The following is a 16,785-nucleotide window of genomic DNA, read 5'->3' as shown; positions in this document are numbered from 1 at the left end:
GTATGTGGAATCTGTAATAAAGGATTTCAAAAGCTGGAACCATTAGATTAACAAATATGCCTACTGATCTTTATACAGACTATTACTATAATGGGCAGCTGTTTTTATGAACTGTTTATATCACAGAAATTTAGTTGCAACATTGATCAACCTCATATTCTTGTGATATCACATGGAGATATAACGATGAATAGAAGTTACTTGCAACATTGATCAACTGTTGCACCAGTAGAGATTATCAAAAGAATATGACAGACTATTCCCTAGTTCATATATATAAGTACATAGAATATTGTTTCTTCATAATTTTCTATGGCAGATTCATGGACATATAAGAGCATTAACTTCTATTTCTTATCGAATACATTTTTTCGTAATTTTCCATCTTTTTCTTCCACCAACTCAAGGGTATGAAGATTCATGATACCAGGCACAACTTACCGATGCTATGGCATTTACTACCAGCTTGTAGTTTTTGAGATTTGACATATACATGTCTTTGCATGAAAATAGGCACTTAACATAGCCTTATGTACTCTATAAATTAGATCTATTGTCCATCCTCCACCTAATGTCCATGTTCTAACTTGTATAAAATCAGGAACGCAACTTTCCTTCAAAATACAATTTCAAGAGAACAGGTGTAGCTAACCCTAAGAAGCTATAATGTAAGAGGAATCAAATCAACAATTCAGTGCGCGGTTTAATCTATTTTTCTCATCAGGTCGACAAAATAACTTTTTGTAATTACATGCGACAAACATTAAAATTGGCAGATTATTCATAAGAATATCATGTGATATCATAAGAATATGGCAGATTGTTCCCTAGTTGCACCAATAGAGAATATCATGTGATCAATTGTTGCACCAGTAGAAAATATCATGTGATATCATAAGAATGGGCAGATTATTCCCTAGTTGCACCAGTAGGAAAATTTCAAGCAAACACAGTGTACTTCTACAAACTTCGTCGCAGAGTAATTAAATAATAAGATCTATCTCACAATATTCCTACAACAGATACCGAAAAGAACTTTACCGCGTATTAGTTGACTCACTCAAGAACAATAATTATAAACTTAAATTACACAAAGAGAATTACCGACATATGAGCAACAATCTTTTCTTTTGCTAGATCAGAAACTTTCTTTCAAGATTTGACATCATGCTTAGCATTATGGTCAACAGTGACCGAAAGCTCAATAACAAAGTCACTATCTCCAGGACCAACTGCTACTGTTCGATCGGGTGGGATAATCACCTCTAGCTTTCCATTGGAATTATTTTTGCATTTCTTTTGGATTGAAAACCCTCTTGTCTTCCCCCTTCCCTTTCTCATTTGTCCTTCAGCAATACATAAAAATATTAAAATGAACGACTTCAGAAAACTTCAACATCAATTCATAACTGAGAAAAATGACTACTAAGAAAATAGATTTATCGACCTTAGGTATGGTATTTTTCATATGAAGTCCTTATAAACTTCAACTTCCCAAGTAGCTACAGTTTATAAATAATATAAAGATGTGATCTCTAATCCACAAATAGATGGAGAACAATTTCTCTTCCTATACAAAGTGAATGTTCATACTATAAATAGAAACTAACAACCTACTGTATCTTCAGCTTGAAATGCATGAGGAAATTTTAAATATTAGTAGTTCAAAAGAGCTTATGTTTTTTTAATATTTAAAGTATATATTAATATCATACTTCACTCAAAGTGACTACAGGCAAATCAATAAGTCAAATAATCAAATCCAACTCTTTATGAGAATTTATTACCAAATTTGAAGGCATAAAAAGTTTGTTTCTATTAAGTTATATAAGCATGAGATTTCACAAAGCTACTTTTACTGAATGAATCAACTCACGTGGTTGTAGGTTCGAAATTACTCCAGCAGGTTCAGCACTATCAAAAACATGCGCATCTGCCATCTTAATAATCTGCAAGACATATTCAAAAGAGTTATACTAGAGACTAGTTGAAAGTAGAAGTGAAGGCAACACATTGCACATATTGTCAATCAGAAAATAATCTATCCAACAACACAATTATAGATTAAGGTGTATGACCAAACAAACTATTTATGTAAAAATAAACAAATATAGTGACTAAATAAGAATTGTTAGATATAAAATCATGTATTCATAATATATTTTGACTCAGTATTTGGCATGGAACAAAGCTAAACTTTCTAAATATTAAATAAATTTATATTGTAGCAAACATAATAAAGAAATAAAACGAGAAGCAGAAAGGAGAAATTAACCATTTGGGCAAGGTTGTGAAAAATCACATTCATCCTCACAGCCAATCATCATCCTCTTTTTCCTCATGTTCATTCTCAGAAAAATATTCTTCATCTGTTGAGTCATCCCTGTCTTCATGATCAGATTCATAGTCTATTTCTTCCTCATTATTGAGAGAAGGTGCTTCAACGCTCAATCCATCAATATCTTCTCTTTGTATTCTAATCATATCATTGTCTGATTGTACTTAAAGATTTTGCTCTTCCCTTTCAACCAGGTCAGTTAATTGATATGGCTCTGTTTCATCATCTTGTTTGGGTACATCATACAAGTTTCATGGTCTTACCCTTACCACTGCATTTCAATTCTCATTTTGATCATATTTAACATAATACATAGATTGAGCTTGTGAACCTAGAATAAATGGATCATTTGTGTAATGAAGTCGTGTCACATCCATACATATGAATCCATATTCATCCCTTTGGTAACCTCTTCTTTGACTTCGACCCTGAGGCAGAACTTCAAATCAGTCACATTGGAATAATGTCACTGAATTTTTGTCTAGATATTGGATTTCTAATATTCTTCTTATCTTACCATAATAATCAACATTTTTTGTATATACATCACTCTTAACAACTACACCACTATTTTGAGTTTTTAAAAATTTCTCAGATGCCATTATTTGAAACCTAAAACCATTCATAACATATCCATTATGGCATTCAACTCGTAAATCTGGACCTCTTGCCAAAGCTAGCAATTGATCAGTAATTCGATTGTCACCGTTATCTTTTAATTGTATCACCTATTAATTACAAACTCACAAATATTAGTACTAAATAAAAATAAAATTTAAGAGTTGTCCTAAATAAATATCAACCAACATTAGATTATATAAGTTACCTTTTTCTGGAACCATAAAGGAAATTCCTCCTTGTGCCTCTTGGAAACATTTCTGTTATTCTCCTTTGTTAATATTTCTAAGTGTTCCTGTGATGACCCAAAAGGTCATCACTTGTTTTAAAAATGAATTCTGCATTCCAAGGCCTTAAAAACCTCTTTCAGCATCACCTCAATTTGCGTGTGCAGTCCGGGCGCGTAAGCGGAAAGTCATTATGTGAAAATCTGTGAACAATGATGAATTTTGACTTTAAAATGAATTTAAGTTGACTTCGGTCAACATTTTGGGTAAACGGATCCGTACCCGTAATTTGACGATCCCGGAAGGTCCGTAGGAAAATATGAGACTTGGGCGTATGCCCGAATCGAATTCCGAGGTCCCAAGCCCGAGAAATGAATTTTTAAAGAAAATTGTTTTCTAGAATATCTATGAGTTTTTGAAAATAAAATGTGTTTAAAATTTGATGGTATCGGGCCCGTATTCTTGTTCCGGAGCCCGGTACAAGTCTTATATGTGGTTTAAGTCGAGTCTGTGAAATTTGGTAAGAAACGGACTTGAAATGACGTGAATCAGACCGTATTTGAGAAAATTGGAAAATTTGAGGTTCTTATGTGATTTCATGATTTTGATGCTAAATTCGTAGTTGTTGATGTTATTTTGGCGATTTGATCGCACGGATAAGTTCATATGATATTTTTGAGTTAGTATGCATCTTTGGTTTGGAGCTCCGAGGGCTCGGGTGAGTTTTGAGTAGGTTCCAGGGTATTTAGATTTAGGAAAAACACTACTGTTGCATCAGTTTTGGTGTAACCGCACCTACGAGCCAAGCACCGCAGGTGCGAATAGTGGGTCGCAGGTGCGGTCTAGCCCCTCGCAGATGCGAACAAGCTTCCGCTGTAGCGGTTCCGTAGGAGCGGATCTGCTCTCGCAGATGCGGCCCCAGCGGGCCTAATCATTTCCGCAGACGCGGTAAATCTTCCGCACGTGCGACTTCACAGGTGCGACCCAAGCACCGCAGGTGCGAGAGTCGGGCAGTGGAGTCTTTTTTAAAATAAAACTTCAGCGTTTTCTCTTTGAAATTTTCACAAAAATAGAAGGCCTAGCGCGATTTTCTCGAGAGGATTTCTTCCCAAATCATAAGTAAGTGTTCATTAACTAATTTCTTTCAACTCTCTAATGTTTTCATCAACTTTTATCTAAAATCCTAGGGTTTTAATGGTAGAAATTAGGGATTTGGGTAGAGTTAGGGCTTTTGATTAATTAGGATTTAGACCTCGTTTTGGGATCGAATTTTGAAACTTTTATCTACGCAGAGACAGTATTTTGTTATTTCATTCAGACCTTTATTTGTAGTAATCTTAGACTGTCTGTGTAGCTGTGACACCAGTTCTGGGTAGTAGTTGTTCAAACAGTTGTATTGGATATATTCACATAGCTTTACTGTTTCTCTTCCGCTTGTTATAAATTCCGCTGTCTATAAGTTATTGTTTCATAATTGTTAGTGGATTAAAATGGAAAAAAGGTAATTGGTTCAAATAGTTGGCTTGCCTAGCTTTCATTAGTAGGCGCCATCACGACTCACGGGGGTGGAAAATCCGAATCGTGATAAGTTGGTATCAGAGCTCTAGGTTACATGGGTCTCACAGTTCACAGACAAGCTTAGTAGAGTTTGAGGGATTGGTACGGAGACGTCTGTATTTATACTTAGAGGCTAGCGATTTAGGAAAAATTTCACATCTATTCTTTCATGTCGTGCGGTTTGGTTTCTCAATGCTGATTGAATTTCTACTCTATTCCTTCGCAGATGCCGAGAACACGCGCTTCCTCATCCACCGATCAGCAGCTCGAGCCCCCAGCAGCAGCTCCCACGAGGGGCAGAGGGTGAGGTTGAGGCCGTGCTAGAGGCCGAGGTAGGGGTAGAGCTCAGCCCAGGGCAGCAGCACCAGCGGCGGAGCCTCAGGTTTACTTTGATGATGAGGTTTCGGCCAGACAGTTCCGGTTAGCCCAGCTCAGGTCCCAGAGGGGTTTATTGCTACCCCAGTATTCCAGGATGCTCTGGTCCGTCTAGTGGGCTTTATGGAGAGTGTCACCCGGGCAGGCTTGCTTCCTGTAGCACCAACCGTCTCTCAGGCTGGAGGAGGAGCCCAGACTCCTGCTACTCGCACTCCGGAGCAGATGGCTCCCCAGTTTCAGACTCTAGCAGCTCATCCAGTTGGAGCAGTTCAGCCGGGTGTGGTAGCTCAGACCGGTAATGGAGCAGCTATGTTTGCCGATGCCTTGTGAAGATTGGACATGTTCACCAAGATCTTCACTACTACTTTCAGCGGTGCATCTTCTGAGGATCTCCAGGATTATCTAGACAGTTGTCATGAGGTTCTCAGGAACATGGGGATAGTAGAGACCAATGGGGTTGACTTTGCTACTTTCCACTTGTCTGGATCCGCCAAGACTTGGTGGAGAGATTATTGTTTAGCTAGACCAGCCGGATCACCAGCTTTGATTTGGGAGCAGTTTACTCAGCTATTTCTGGAGTAATTTCTCCCTATCACTCAGAGAGATATCTATCGGAGGCAGTTTGAGCGTCTCCAGCAGGGTTCTATGACCGTTACTCAGTATGAGACCGGATTCATCGACTTGGCCCGTCATGTTCTTATCATACTTCCCACCGAGAGAGAGAGAGGGTGAGGAGGTTCATTGAGGGACTTATTTAGCCGATTCGACTTCAGATGGCTAAGGAGACAGGGAGTGAGATTTCTTTTCAGGAGGCAGCCAATGTGGGCAGGAGAGTGGAGATGGTTCTGCCGCCGGGAGGTGGTTAGGGGTCTGACAAGAGGCCTCGTCATTCAGGAAGATTCAGTGGAGCCTCGTCTGAAGGCAGGGATTCGTATGGTAGATGCCATCCTCCTAGGCCTTTTCAGTCAGCACTTCAGGTTTCTCACGGCGCTTCAGGTGGCCGTGGTTCTCATATGCAGTATTCTGATCAGCAGCCCTACAGTGCACCACCAGCTCCTATCAGTGCACCGTCGCTCCAGAGTTTTCGGGGTGGTCATTCAGGTCGCCAGGGTCAGTCTCAGTTTCCTCAGCCGCAGCACTCAGGTGGATGCTTTGAGTGTGGTGAGTATGGTTATATCCGGAGGGCTTGTTCGAGATTAGTGGGTACTCAGTCACAGCAGCAGGGTTCCCGTGCTATGGTTCTGGCACCAGGTGTTCCACCGCCCACTCCACCAGCTAGGGGTAGGGGTAGATGTGCTAGAGGTGGAGGTAGAGGTATTAGAGGTGGAGGTCAGGCAGCTAGAGGCCGTCCCTGAGATGTAGTTCAGGGTGGTGTGGCTCAGCCCCGATGTTATGCTCTTCCATCCAGGCTTGAGGCTGAGGCTTCCGATGCAGTTATCACAGGTACTGTTCTGGTTTGTAGCAGAGATGCTTAAGTTTTATTTGATCCAGGGTCTACCTACTCCTATGTGTCATCTTATTTTGCACCGTATCTGGTGATGCCTAGTGATTCTTTGAGTGCTCCTATTTATGTGTCTACACCGGTGGGTGATTCTATTGTAGTAGATCATGTTCATCGATATTGCGTAGTTGTGATTGGGGGTCTTGAGACCCAAGCAGACTTATTACTGCTGGACATGGTGGATTTTGATGTCATATTGGGGATGGACTGGTTACCACCTTACCACGCTATCTTGGACTGTCATGCCAAGACTGTGACCTTAGCCTTTCCAGGTTTACCTCGTTTAGAGTGGAGAAGGACTCCTGGTCATTCCACCTGTAGTGTTATCTCTTATGTGAAGGCTCGGTGTATGGTCGAGAAGGGGTGTTTGGCCTATTTGGCCTATGTTCGTGATTTTAGTGCTGAGGTTCCTTCTATTGATCCTGTGCCTGTTATTCGTGAGTTTCCTGAGGTATTTCCTTCAGACCTGCAAGGTATGCCACCCGATAGGGATATTGACTTTTGCATTGATTTGGCTCTGGGCACTCAGCCCATTTTTATCCCGCCGCATCATATGTCCCCGCTTGAGTTGAAAGAATTGAAGGAGCAGTTGCAAGACTTTCTTGAGAAAGGCTTCATTAGACCTAGTATCTCGCCTTGGGGTGCGCCGGTGTTGTTCGTTAAGAAGAAGGATGGATCGATGCGAATGTGTATAGATTACCGGCAGTTGAACAAGGTTACAATCAAGAATAAGTATCCACTGTCGAGGATTGATGATTTTTTTATCAGCTTCTGGTTGCCAAGGTATTTTCGAAGATTGACTTGAGATCTTGCTCCACCAGTTGAGGATTAGGGCATCCGATGTCCCTAAGACAGCTTTCCGCACTCGGTACGGGCATTATGAGTTCTTGCTGATGTCATTCGGGTTGACAAATGCCCCAGCAGCTTTTATGGATTTGATGAACCAAGTGTTCAGACCTTACTTGGATTCGATCGTGATAGTCTTTATTGATGATATTTTGATCTATTCCCGCAGTCGGGAGGAGCACGAGCAGCATCTGAGAGTGGTTCTTCATACTTTGAGAGACAGTCAGTTGTATGCCATGTTTTCAAAGTGTGAGTTCTGGTTGGGGTCAGTTGCTTTCCTAGGTCATGTTGTATCAGCAAAGGGTATTCAGGTTGATCCAAAGAAGATAGAGGCAGTCGAGAACTAGCCTAGACCCGCATCATCTAAAGAGATTCGGAGTTTCTTGGGTTTGGCAGGCTATTATCGTCGGTTTGTGGAGGGTTTTTCGTCTATTGCAGCCCCGATGACCAGGTTGACCCAGAAGGGTGCCCAGTTCAGGTGGTCGGACGAGTGTGAGGCGAGCTTTCAGAAGCTCAAGACAGCTTTGACTACGGCACCGGTGTTGGTTTTGTCCACAGGTTCAGGACCATATACAGTTTATTGTGATGCATCTCGTATTGGACTTGGTGCGGTGTTGATGCAGGATGGCAAGGTCATTGCCTATGCTTCACGGCAGTTGAAGATTCATGAGAAAAACTATCTGGTTCATGATTTGGAGTTGGCAGCCATTGTTCACGTTAGAAGATTTGGAGGCATTATCTATATGGCGTGGCATGTGAGGTATTTACGAATCACAAGAGTCTGCAGTGCTTGTTCAAGCAGGAGGAGCTAAACTTGAGGCAGAGAAGGTGGTTGGAGCTGTTGAAAGACTATGATATCACCATCTTATATCATCCGGGAAAGGCCAATGTGGTGGCCGATGCTTTGAGTAGGAAGTCAGCCAGTTTGGGCAGTCTTGCTTATATTCCAGTCGGTGAGAGACCGCTTTCTCTAGATGTTCAGGCCTTGGCCAATCAGTTTGTGAGGTTGGATGTTTCTGAGCCTAGCCGTGTATTAGCTTGCACAGTTGCTCGCTCTTCTTTGTTGGAGCGTATCCGAGATCGGCAGTATGATGATCCTCATTTGTGTGTCCTTAGAGACACGGTGTAGCACGGAGGTGCCAAGCAGGTTACCTTGGGAGATTATGAAGTTCTGAGATTGCAGGGTCGAGTTTGTGTGCCTAATGTGGATGGGCTCCGGGAGTTGATTTTAGAGGAGGCCCATAGTTTTCGGTACTCTATTCATCTAGGCGCTGCTAAGATGTATAAGGATTTGCGGCAGCATTATTGGTGGAGGAGAATGAAGAAGGACATTGTTGTATATGTGGCTCGGTGTTTGAATTGTCAGTAGGTTAAGTACGAGCATCAGAGACCTGGTGGTCTGTTCTAGAAGATTGAGATTCTTGAGTGGAAATGGGAGCGTATCACTATGGACTTCGCTGTTGGACTCCTACGAACTTAGAGGAAGTTCGATGCAGTGTGGGTTATTATTGATAGGCTGGCCAAGTGAGCACATTTCATTCCTTTGGCAGTCTCATATGCTTCCGAGAGATTAGCTGAGATCTATATCCGGGAGATTGTTCGCCTTCATGGTGTGCCCGTGTCTATCATTTTGGACCAAGGTACACAGTTTACCTCACATTTCTGGAGAGCAGTTCAGCGAGAGTTGGGCACACGGGTTGAGTTGAGCACATCGTTTCATCCTCAGACGGATGGGCAGTCCGAGCGAACTATTAGATTTTGGAGGATATGCTCCGAGCTTGTGTCATCGACTTTGGAGGCTCGTGGGATCAGTTTTTGCCTTTAGCAGAGTTTGCCTACAACAACAGCTATTAGTCGAGTATCCAGATGGCTCCTTATGAGGCTTTGTATGTAGGCGGTGCCGGTCGCCGGTTGGATGGTTCGAGCCGGGAGAGGCTCGGTTGTTCGGTATAGATCTAGTGCAGGATGCCTTGGACAAGGTCAAGATCATTCAGGATAGGCTTCGTACATCCCAGTCCAGGCAAAAGAGTTATGCCGACCGTAAAGTTCGTGATTTGGCATTCATGGTCGGTGAGCGGGTATTGCTTCGAGTGTCGCCTATGAAGGGCGTGATGAGATTTGGGAAGAAGGGCAAGCTTAGCCCTAGGTTCATTGGCCCGTTTGAGATTCTTGATCGAGTGGGGGAGGTGGCCTACAGACTTGCGTTGTCGCCGAGCTTATCAGCCGTGCATCTAGTGTTTTATGTGTCCATGCTTCGAAAGTATCACAGCGATCCATCCTACGTGTTAGATTTCAGCACTGTCCAGTTGGACAAGGACTTGTCTTATCAGGAAGAGCCGGTAGCTATTCTAGACCGGCAGGTTCGTCAGTTGAGATCGAAGAGTTTTCCTTCTGTTTGTGTTTAGTGGAGAGGTCATCCTGCTGAGGCATCGACCTGGGAGTCCGAGTCCGACATGTGGAGCTGTTATCCCCATATTTTCCCCGACTCAGGTACTTCTTCTTATGTCCGTTCGAGGACGAACGATTGTTTTAGAGGTGGAGAATGTGATGACCCAAAAGGTCATCACTTATTTTAGAAATGAATTCTGCGTTCCGAGGCCTTAACTAAATTCTTTCAACTCTCTAATGTTTTCGTCAACTTTTATCTAAAATCCTAGGGTTTTAATGGTAGAAAATTTGGGATTTGGGTAGAGTTAGGGCTTTTGATTAATTGGGATTTAGACCTCGTTTTGGGGTCGAATTTTGAAACTTATTGCATATTTGGTCTCGTGGGTGAATGTGTGATCGGGCTTTGGTCCGAACCTCGAGTTTCGACCAAGCGGGCCCGGGGTCGATTTTTGACTTTTTGGGAAGAATGATAGGAAATCTATAATTAAGCATTGGGTATGAATTCTTTTGCATTTATTGATGTTGTTAAATCAATTTGGATTAGATACGAGTTGTTTGGAGGCGAATTATAAAGGAAAAGCGGTGTTTGAGGCTTGAGTTGGCCGTGGAAGTTCAAGGTAAGTATTTGGTCTAACCTTAGCTTGAGGGATTAGGAGTTGTGTCCTATTTGTTACGTGTTACTTGTTGAGTACGACGTATAGGAATGGTGACGAGACGTTGGTGTCAAGCATGACCGTGAGTTGTAATGTGAAATTGTTGTGTTCTTAATAAATACTATGAATGCCTAAGTGGTTGATTCTCTGTGTTGAGCAAGGATTATGATTATTCTCGTGGAAATTACTCATGATTGCGTATTGGTGCTAGTTGAGGAAGTTAGATATTGGAACAAGTTTGGTTATAGCTGATTTTCCCTTGCCGGGACGTATTTACTTATACTGTCGATTCCCTTGCCGGGATAGTGTTGTTTATTTATTGAGCCCTTGCCGGGACTCCCTTTGTGATTTGGTGTTGAACTGTATATGTGGAACGGGTTGCACGCCGCAACAATATTATGTTTGGATCGGGTTGAACGCCACAACAATAATATGATTGGATCGGGTTGCACGCCGCAACAGTGATAAATGATATGGATCGGGTTGCACGCCGCAATATTGTTTTTATGATTTGGATCGGGTTGCACGCCGCAAGAGTGATAAATGATATGGATCGGGTTGCATGCCGCAACAGTGTTTTTATGATTCGGATCGGGTTGCGCGCCGCAACAATAGATAGTAAAAGTGCTTATTGATTGGTTACGAGTTCCTTATTCTTTTACAGTGAACGTTAAATTGTTCTTTATGTTTTACCTCTTAAATTTCTGTTGGTAGATGATATTTCTCCCGCAGCATGTCCCCCTCTATCCTTACTTGTTTATTTCTGTTTTATATTCCGTTGTACATTATATAACTGCACAGGTTTATTTGGTAGTCTGGTCCTAGCCTCGTCACTACTTCGCCGAGATTAGGCTAGGCACTTACCAGTACATGAGGTCGGTTGTGCTGATACTACACTCTGCAGCGTGTGGTGATCCCGGAGCAGCAGCATTCAGACCTTAGCTTGGGTGGCTGCCTTCAGTCCAGTCGGAGATTCCGAGGTAGCCCTGCAGGCGTGGCGTCTCCCTCTATCTATTATTCCTGTTTCTTTTATGTAATCCCAGAGACAATATTTTGTTATTTCATTCAGACCTTTTTTTTGTAGTAATCTTTGACTGTCTGTGTAGCTGTGACACCAGTTCTGGGTAGTAGTTGTTCAAACAGTTGTATTGGATATATTCACATAGATTTACTGTTTCTCTTCCGCTTGTTATAAATTCCATTGTCTATAAGTTGTTGTTTCATAATTGTTAAAGGATTAAAATGGAAAAAAGGTAATTGGTTCAAACAGTCGGCTTGCCTAGCTTTCATTAGTAGGCGCCATCACGACTCCCGAGGGTGAAAAATCCTAGTCGTGACAGTTCCCCGTAGATGGTGAAAATTAAAATAAAATGAAAACATTACAAGATAGTCATTGAAAGAATTCATAACAAGAAAAGAATGTAAACTAAGTGAAAAGTATTTTACTCGATAAAAGGGCCAATTTCTGCACAATTTTGAAGGATGTAAAAATGTTCTTGCTTGATTTCAAGATCATTCAATTTTGTCCAATCACCCCCTCCAAATGGCTTACCACGACAACTGAATACAGATAAGCCATTAGGATCCATGTTGGAAGAATTAGAATTTCTATCCGGACGATTTTCCTTTGTCTCCATATCAGTCAAATATTTGGAATAGAATGCCATGCATTCCTCTGCAAGATAGCCCTCAGCAATTGACCCTTCTGGGCGATCCATGTCGCGTACATAACCTTTTAATGTGCGCAACATTCTGTTAAGTAAAGATATATTAGTTTTGAGCAAATTTCAACTAAAATAAAAATTTAGAGTAGTAAAAATTTGACCTCTCGATGAAATACATCCATCGAAATTGAACAGGACCACCCTCCTTTGCTAAATGGATTGCCAAATGAACCATAACATCAAAGAATGATGGTAGGAGCATACGTTCTAGTTTGCAAATTGTCACCCGTATACTGTTATCTATTTTATCTAACATATCCATATGCAACTCCTTAGCGCACAAATCACTAAAGAATAATGACAATTCAATTAACGGATCATATGCATTCTTTGGCAAAATCCCATTGATGATAAGTGGAAAGATACGTTGGAAAAGAACATGGTGATCGTGAATTTTAAGTCCAAAAAGTCTAGCTTCCTTAACGTTGACACAACGACTTAGGTTAGAAGCATAAGCATCAGGAAACTTGACATCTTTGATGAGTTGACAGAATTTAATCTTCTCAGTTTTGGACATTGTATAACTAGCAGGAGGAAGTATGTACTTATCCCCACATTTTATTGGATGAAGAGGCTTTTTGATTCTCATCTCTTGTATGTCCAATCGAGATTTCAATGTGTCCTTTATTTTTCCGTCAATATCCAACAACGTTCCTATCATGCTTTCACTAATATTTTTTTTATATGCATTACATCCAAATTATGTCTCAACAATGCAGTTCTCCAATATGGGAGTTCAAAGAATATACTTCTCTTCTTCCAGTTGTCACGTCTTTCGGCATCTCGTTTTCTTTTTCTTGTGTTGTCACCCATGGATCCTTGTAAGGATGTATTTAGTTGTGCTAGCACATCATCTCCACTCAATGCTTGTGGTGCAGGTCTTTCTTCCCTTGTGTTATCAAAAGAACTTTTGGTCCAACGATAAGGATGATTTATTTCCAAAAACCTACGATGACCCATATAGCAATGCTTTCGACCATATTTCAAGTAAATGGAGCAAGTATTTACATGACAAACTGGACAAGCAAATTTACCTTTTGTGCTCCAACCGGACAACATGGCATATGCTGAAAAGTCATTAATTGTCCACAACAAAGAAGCACGCAATTGAAAATTTTGTTGCTTAAAAGCATCACACGTCTCAATTCCATCCTCTCATAAATTTTTCAAATCATCAACCAAAGGTTGGAGATACACATCTATATCCATACCAGGGCTTTTTGGGCCAGGAATAAGCAAGGATAACAAAATATTAGATTGTTTCATGCATAGCCATGGGGGAAGATTATACGGAATCCAAAATACTGGCCACATACTGTAGGCATTACTCATGGAACCAAAAGGATTAAAACCATCTGAAGCAAGTCCAAGTCTTACTTTACGTGGATCTGATGCAAAATCCAAATGTTTCTCATCAAAAGTTTTCCATGTCAGTGAGTCAGCTGGATGCCTTAATACTCCATCATCAACTCGCTTATTTTTACGCCATCTCATATCTTCCGCGGTTCGTTTAGTCATAAACAACCGTTGTAATCTTGGGATCAAAGGAAAGTATCTAAGAATTTTTCTAGGAATTCCTTTCTTTCTCTTACTCAATTTACTTGAAGCAACCTCATTGTCATCTTCTCCTCCTTTCTGTACTATCCATCTTTTCTCACCACATTTAGGACATTGTTCAAGATACGCATATTCCTTTCTATATAAGATGCAATTATTAACACAAGCATCTATTTTAACATAATTCAGACCCAAATCTTTAATAATCTTTTGAACATCATAAATAGAATTAGGGAGCACATGTCCTTTGGAAAAGGCATCACTTAATAGTTTTAAGTAAAAGTCTAATGAATTATTACTCCAACCATGCAAGCACTTCATTTGAAAAAGACGCATTACAAAAGAGAGCTTCGAGAACTTTTCACAATCTGGATATAACTCTGCTCTGCATCCTTTAACAACCGATAAAAGCTCTTAGCTTCTGCATTAGGTTCTTCATATCTAGACTCGGCCGACTCATCGACTGATCATGAGTTATATTATCTATAGGAACACCGTGATACATGTCATGCAACATCTCGAAAGTGGCAGCATCATCGTTTCCTAAATCTGAATCTGCACTAGAATTTATTTCATCATCTGAAGATGAATCCGACTCACCATGACGAATCCACCTATTATATGTTGGATCTATACCCCACCTAAGTAAACCTATTTTCACTTCTTCTCGTATTTTCCTATGCACATGGTTACAGTTAGTGCACGGACATTGAATTCTTATACCAACATTAGGATTTGAAAATGCAAAGTTCAAAAATTATTCCACGCCATTCAAGTATTCTGGTAATGCTCTATTCCTAAGAAAAATCCAACTTTTATCCATTATATAATTACCTACAAAATATAAAATAGCAGATGTCCTTCAATTATTTGCTGTCAATTTACCAAAAAAAATAAATAAGGAGAAAGGTCAGAGAAAGACTATATCAAAATATAGTTAAAATAACAATATATAACTTGAATGGACAGTGATACAAGCGAAGAAACACATTAGAGATGAATAGTAATTAACAACACTCACCAGACTTTGTAGACGAGAATGAAGCAAAGAATATCAGAACCAGTTGCTCAAAGTTATCGAACAATAAAGGAAAAAACCTAGCTAGAACGGTAACTGAAATAGGCTAAGGATCAAGGAAAAGTTAATTGAAAATAAAAAAACTGCTTTGCGTAAAAAATAGGTTTGCCGCGTTTCTTTTGGCGGAAAGTTGAAAATACTTGGCTAAATTTTAGGCCACAAACTAAACCTGTTGAGAAACTTCAGGCGTGAACAAAACTTTGAGAAAATTAAGGGTTCTATATACCAACAAAAAATAAATTATTGCTAATTTATTATATTTTAACACTACTATATTTTCTTATAAAGTACGGCAACGACACAAGACCTTTCTAGAATGGTAACTAAAAGACTGGGCTAAAAATCCGGAAAAGTAATTAACAAGATAAAATTTCGCCGCCTTCGATTTTGCGGAAAACTGAAGAACAAAATTAGCTAAGTTTAATTTAGGCCACAACCCACCCATATTGTTGACAAAAATAAATTGTATTGCCAACGATGTAAATTTATTGTTGCCAATTCTATTTATATTTTAAATTTATTATATTGTTCATAAAATATGGCAATAAGAATATAAAACATTGGTTACAAGGAAAAAATTATGGCTAAAATTTCTATGATATAACAACAATTTTATTAAGTTGTTGTCATTTATTAAAATAAGCCAACAACACTGTGATTGTTGCAAAAAAGTTGTTGCTAACTTTTTAAATTTAAAATTTATAATCTAAACGATAGAATATCGCAACGATATTAATATGTTTGCTCAAGAAAAATTTTGTGTTTAAAAATTCTGTGATATAGCAACAACTTTATCACGTTGTTGCTATTTGTCGATTTTTGCCAACAATATTATAGTTGTTGCTAAAAAATTGTTGCAAATTCCATACTTTCTTGTAGTGAATTTCTTCCAACAGTAAAATATTCTAAAAAGAAGAGCAGTGAACATTACTGTATTCAAAAAGAAATATGCTCTTTTATAGATACTAGTCTTATGGTACGCGCTTTGCGCGTGTACCTTATCTCTATGAATATAATTTTTTTTAAAAGTTATGCAAATATTATATTTAAAAATTGTGTTTATGTTATAATACAAAAAAGTATAAGTTTGAGAATGATGATTGTCGATCGTATTTACTTATCCAATAATAAAAAAAATTAAAAAAAACTTTACCTCATAAAAGTCTTCAATTATCTCAGCCAATATATCCAAGTTAAGATGTATTCCAATATTATAATTTTATTACTTCAGTTTCACAAATTATTATATTTTTTATTTAAAATTTCAGCAAGAACACATAACCCTCCAACGCTCAAGAATGTTTCTTAAGTTCATTGTCATTAGAAAATCAGTCTTTTTCTATTAAAAATTTTACTGAGTGCAAAAGTGTGCATTAAAAAGTCCTTTTTCATCTTAAATGACCGTCAAATGAGCGGTGATTGGCTATCGAAATTTTTTACGGCCACTATTTTTTCAACGAATTATTTCTTGCAGGTAAGTTGTTAAAATTTTGGGGTTTTCGACATATATGACAGTTAGGATTCTGCATAATTTTAATACTGTGTATTTTTATGAATATGAAAATAATTCAAATTAACTTCACTAATAAAATAGAAAATTGAAGCGTTATGGTATTAACTTATTGAAGAGGTTTCATTCACACACCAACATATATGAGATCTTCAACTTTAGGGAGAGAAGGACCTTTTGCAATTTGAAAAAAGTCAAAAGAGACAATATTGTCGATTATTTGTAGAAATTTAATTATGCAAGAGTTCATACGTATATGTTTATTCAGAAATGAAGGCTTATTTTCAAGCGGGAGGATCCATGCATAATTTACATAATAAAAAAAAAGTAGAAAATTTTACAAGGAAGCCCCAGAAACAAACCTCCTATAGCCAATAGGATAGAATAAAAAGAATCTTAGCTAAGAGTGTTCA

At 39.2% G+C, this 16,785-nt stretch overlaps 1 long non-coding RNA gene across 1 annotated transcript; it reads right to left on the bottom strand.

Annotated features, from left to right (window-relative positions):
- Positions 922–14,903, bottom strand: LOC109241871. Its single transcript, XR_002070313.1, has 3 exons — positions 14,806–14,903; positions 1,877–1,949; positions 922–1,346 (listed from the first exon to the last, which is right to left on the bottom strand). It is a non-coding gene; the product is annotated as an uncharacterized LOC109241871 (long non-coding RNA).

This window comes from Nicotiana attenuata, chromosome 1 (assembly GCF_001879085.1).
Source record: "Nicotiana attenuata strain UT chromosome 1, NIATTr2, whole genome shotgun sequence".
Taxonomy (NCBI): domain Eukaryota; kingdom Viridiplantae; phylum Streptophyta; class Magnoliopsida; order Solanales; family Solanaceae; genus Nicotiana; species Nicotiana attenuata.
The sequence above is the reverse complement of the archived record's forward strand: the minus strand, read 5'-3'. Positions and strand labels throughout refer to the sequence as shown.